Raw genomic sequence first — 6,000 nt, forward strand, 5'->3', positions numbered from 1 at the left:
GCAAGTAATTTTCCTATTTCCAGATGTGGTCGCAACTTCATAGTTGACGCATCTATTAGAAAAATCCTCATAAGTAATTTTGAAAGACGAATGAAGAAGGGTAATTTACTTGTTAGCAATAAAATTGTTATTGAGCATATCGGTCAACCCATTGCGCCATTTATAAAGACCGATAGTGACTTATTGTTGCAGCCAAGGCTTTCCCTATTGCTTTATCTAAAGTTCATATCTAATTGGTTAGCTTTGCTAATTTATTACTTGGCTTGCATTTGGTCTCAATTGAGACATGTATGCTCTAACTATTTTCGTTTAAGAAATTGAAATCCAAGGTTAAATTCTTTTGAGAAAACCGATGCTATTATGATATCTTATCGAAAGACACCGGATATAAAGTGCATAGCCAAATGGGGAGATTCCAAATCTGAACTATTCGTTTGCTTAGCTCTAAAGCCGTTCTCACAGCAAGACCGTCTAAACAATAAGAAGTATACCTTCAATTCAAGCATGTGTGATCAAATATTTGATTTGTTGCTAAAAAATTATTAAATTAGAATTCTTGATCACCATGTCAAGCCATCAATCCAGGGATGAATGTATTGTCAGTTGCATGATTCGTCCAAGCATAATTTTGAGGATTGTAACGAGTTTCGTCAAATAGTTAAATTGGTCATTGATAAAGCACGATTGAAATTTGTTGAAACACCAAGAGATGACCAGTCTATTCCGATTGGTCCTGATGGAATTTTTTTTTGCATCGGTTGCTTCAAGCCAATCCATTTAAACATGAGAAGGTAAAAACTACAGGTGACGAGATCAAGCTTTCAAGTAAAGAAGTTATTGGAGAGCATAATCAACATAAACTTGACGACAAGAATTCCATGGAAGGTACAATGAAGAGGCCAAGGACTGGGGTGCAGCAAGAAAATCCAATGATTTATGAAAGCAAACTAAAAGAAAGCAAAGGCCAAGGTAATCACAAAGGTAAAAGGCCTAAAGTCACTTTTGCGCAACTATTCGAAAAATATCAGAAGATAAGTGAGGAGAACAGTGCTTATCGGCCAAGTAATTTAAGAGCATCAAGACCACCCCCTAGGCGCAAACCCGAGGATCGGTATTTGCAAAATGAGAATTCATATCCAATGCCAATGCCATGGATACCTTCCTGTGATCATGTAAATCCATATCCATCATGGGACATGTATGATACAAGGGCGCATGCTTCATCTTATTTTAGACCATCTCACAAATATTATGCAGCTCCAAAAAGATCAACATTTGAACAACCAAATGTTAAAGACTATTTCCATCATAAGGAATCGGTCTGGAGCTCAAGGAACAAGAAATAGGTGGTCAAGCAAGTTTTTCGTGTTACAAAAAATGGTCGTAAGAGTGCTGCTTCAGATTTGATTTCAAATAAAAAGAGCCAATTAAAGTGTTGACATTGGCTACTAAAGGCAATGAGGCAGGTCAATCAAGTGCCAAATCTGAAGAGCTGAGATTGAGAGTGCACAAGGTAAAACAAGAATTGCCATTGTTTCAAACAAAATCACAGCCGGGGTGCTCACTCGCTTTATCATATTGGCAAAAGAAGAAATTACAAAAACTTAGTGCACAAGAACTTGAAGAAAGGAACATGGCATGGGTTCTCAAAGGAAGTACTCAAAATAAGAATTATGTGCAAGCTTCCGTTACAAGAAGTGCGGCAAAGATGAAGAAGGAAAAGAATGAAAGCAGTAAACAATTCAGTCGAAAGTTTCCATCACCCCATCAAAATATTCGGTTAGCACATCATACATATTATTCAACCATGCCATTGATGCCTTTGACATGGAATTCATCCTCAGGTATGATCAATTACCCTCCATGAATTTATTTTCATCCATGGACCCAACATAATTTTCTACATCATGAGAAGGTATTACTAAATCACTATACATTTGGTTAGTTACATTTTTGTTGCTAATACAAAGGGGCTGAAATATTTTATTGCTATTTCATTTGTTTATTCCGGCTAATCATGCTTTGGTGGTTGAATTCTACATGAACCTCATGGTAATGGCCGATATTTATCTATCGCCCTAAGAATATATCTAAGAATGGCCGGTGTGGTATTCTAACATCGTCCTTAGTTTGAGTGGAGATTGAGATAAGTGCTTGCATAGAAATTTGTCAAATTGATGCCATTGAAGATATTATGCATAGACCAATTCACCAAAGTATGCAAAGTGGACTTATGTTTTCATTGGGTGTGCTTTGGCTTATTAGTTTTCGGAATTTACGTAGTTGATTTTATTACTGAGCATCATATTGACATCACGCATAATACTGATTTTAGCTTTATCTCTCTAGTACCATGGTGATTATATATTGATGTTAAATTTGTAGAAATGGCCAAGGTGTTGGTGTTGTTTATATATCTCCTTATGGTGCTATTCTGTGAAGCCTCATGCCGCTTAAAATATTTATGCACAAATGATCAAAGCCGAATATGCATTATTATTCGGATTGGAAGTTTTCCTTGCTATAGGTGATTTACATAGTGAGGCTTTTGGTGATTCGTTATTAGTATAGTGCAACAAATATCCAAGGTTTATCAATGTTTTGACGAATCACTTTTAAATTATCTTGAGGTATGTCTAGATGTAAATTTTACCTTAGGTTGCTTTAATACTGCTCATATAATTAGACATGACAATTGAAGAGCAAATGAGTTGGCACAGCAAGCAACTGGCTACTATGTTGATCATGGTGTATTGCATATATCTATCAATAGCCGATGCATATTCCTGCCAACGTAGGTAAGGCTGAACCAAAACGCACTGCTTCGGATACTAATGAATTTTTTATGCTGGCGAAAGCAAGGATTCAAGAAAGTTCATTGTTCATTATCTGCGAGGTCCTAGCAGAAAGGTGGACAATATGGTTGATGGATGGTTTTGACATGCATATCTATGAAACTTTATAATCGGATTAACGAAATTGAGAAAGTTTCACCGAAGCATGCATCAGAATATTCACACTAGCAATGTCCGATGTAAACTTACTGTCCTAAGAACATGCAAAATGGCCGATGGAGTGTTGACATCGTTCTTAGAACAAGCTCCGTGCAAATTATTTTTTCGGCATGCAAGCTTTGCCAAAAAACAAGGAGACATATGTTGACACCAGATTTTGGCAAGGTCAACTACTTAATTAAGGTGGCTTCAAATGAAGAAACGATCTACATAAAAAAGTTCTGTATTGTCGACGTGAACATCTTCGAAGTTTGGGCCATCGCCATCCGATCTCATCTCGAGGGCCGAAACTATGCTCAAAGTACAAGATTTGGTATTCAGAGTATTATTCGGCCAATAAAGCCTCCAAGACAGCCTCAAATTAGAAAACTTTGTACACGAATTGTCTTCGTCTCGTCGAAATGGTTGATTTTGATATAATAATCGTCTCAATCCAAGGTTGTATGTAAAAGTTAGAGACATTCGAGTGCAGCCACCAGGCAAAAAGTCGCTCGCCCAATCAGACATGGTCTCTGATGGGTAGTGCGAGTAATATGCTGTTTTGCGCGAGCAATTCGGCACTGAAGATGGCTCCGAATCGAACAATGTTCAACATGAAAGTTGTTCGTCTCGTTGAAACAGTTAAATTCGCTTTTGGGAGCATCTTCATCCGAGGTTGTTTGTGGCCTGTGAGGGTCAAAAACCGAAATAATGTCCCAAACTTACCTAAATCCGAGTTCGGTTAATTTTGGAAAGATTTGTACGTGATTTGGAGTCTTTTTCTTGTACGGGAAGTCCATCCGCCTCTTATATATATCTAAGGGGTGACGGCCGATTAAACAACACACAATCGAATCAACACATTTACTACTTTTTCGTGTTCATCTATCCCGTACCATTGTATCTTTCTTCTCGTTCTTCGTCGTTCTTCGGTAATGGAGCGCTGCGAATCCACGAGGCTCTAGGGGCGGTCAGGTCGACCTAGGGCAGCCCATAGCCCTCGCGCGCCCAGACGGGGTCCCTCCCGGGTGTGTGGGGCTTCGGGTTTACAAAAGCACCCATTGGATTGCTTGCGTACAGCGCTTCCGGACGGGTCTCCTTCGACGTGAGCTGCGGGGCATCACCCTCGGTGTTGGAGGTACACAGTGACGTGTTCGCGTGCGAACACTCTCCTATTTTTGTCATCTACCGCTCCTTAGGCTGGACACGATTTATTGCTTGGCATTGTATCGAATTATTTTATTTTTAGGGTGCTCTGGACTTTTCGGCTGTGTGCATCTAGCTATGCAGAGGTTGGGCTTTCTTTCGATACGATTGTTTCACCTCGATATATCTATTCATTGAAAAGTCCTTTATAAAAAAAAAACTCTATGAGTTATATTATTCTCTTTTTCCCTAGCACCCATCCATCGTGTGTATGTGTATAAATATATAGCTTTGATCCACGGTGGCTTATATAGTTATCAACTAGCTAGAATAGCTCCCGTCCAGCATGGTTTGCAGACCATTTGTTTTAAGTGAGTTAGCCACCAATTAGTACACATTAAGTCAAGCTCGATATAATACTCCTTCAGGTTCAAGCCACTTTGCCTAATTTTATGCTACTAAAGTTTTAGTACACACTATTACAAAGATGTTAGATTCGGGTGGTATTAGGAATGGACCAGCTAGTGTGTGTTGATGGTCTTGCCATGTATTTACTACCTCTCTCTTAGTTTATAGGGCGTGCGCGTACTCCTAGGTCGTCAATTTGACCAACCTAATACAAGTCATATATTACAAAAAATATATCAATATAAACTTCAGATGTTCTAGTTTCAAACGATATAATTTTTATGTTATATAGTTTATATTAGGGTGATAAAATTGATAACCTAGGTATACGCGTAGGACTTGTAAACTGAAACGGAGGTATATTCTGGATCATTACTCTATGATGTCGCAACCCTCGACGGCGAGAATAGGTTGGATAAGATGTGTGAGAATCGTGTTAAGCAACGTGTGCCTGCCTAGTCGTGACAGATTGATGACTTGTATTCCAAGGGTAGTCCGACGAAGATAGGTCAGGTTGTTAGCATATAGTTTATCTCTGTAACAACGCTATCTCTCTATCTTCTTATCCCTTGTCACACAAGTTGTAATCCTAACCATGTACAAGATTCGGTGAGTTGTGCCCCGTTATATTAACACGAAGCCGTCGGCCAAAGCTAGGTACGACGTTAACGCCAGTTTTCACATGGTATCAGCCTAACTCTTCCACATCGCATCTGCTATCCCATCCACCACCCCCCGCTTCCGCCATGGCCGCCTCCTCCAGCGCCGCGCCTGTTAGCCTCTCTGGTCAGGTCACCGAGAAGCTGACTCGCACCAACTACATCCTCTGGCGGACTCAGATCACGCCGCAGCTCTGTGGTGCGGGCTTCTTCGGCTACGTCGACGGCTCCATGCCCGAGCCAGCCAAAGTCGTCGTCACCAAGGACAAGTACGGGAAGGAGGAGACCTTACCGAACCCCCTTCATGCAATCTGGATCCTTGAGGATCAGCAGGTACTAGGATACCTCCTGAATAACCTGTCCAAGGAGGTACTTGTGCAGGTCACGACGATGCCCACGCACAAGATCTTTGGACAGCACTGTCGAACATGTTTTCGTCACAGTCCCTGTCTCGCGTCAACATCATTCGTGTCGCCCTCGCCAACGCGCAGAAGGGGACGCAGCCCGTGGTCAGCTTCTTCGGGCACATGCGCTCACTTTTATATGAGCTCGCAGCGGCCGACAAGCTGCTCGGAGATGGCGAACTCGTCTCCTAAATCATCGCCGCCCTCGACATGGTGTACAAGCCCCTCGTCTCCGTGCTCGATGCCCGCACCACACCCGTCTCGCTCGACGACCTGTTCGCCATGATCAACAACTTCGACCAAAGGGTTTCCCTCTACTAAGGGGGTCACTCTGGCGGCGGCTTCAAGTCCTCCGCCAACTTTGGCCATGTGCGGTCGTGGTGGTGGCTC

The sequence above is a fragment of the Aegilops tauschii genome, chromosome 7, assembly GCF_002575655.3.
Source record: "Aegilops tauschii subsp. strangulata cultivar AL8/78 chromosome 7, Aet v6.0, whole genome shotgun sequence".
NCBI classification, from domain to species: Eukaryota; Viridiplantae; Streptophyta; class Magnoliopsida; order Poales; family Poaceae; genus Aegilops; species Aegilops tauschii.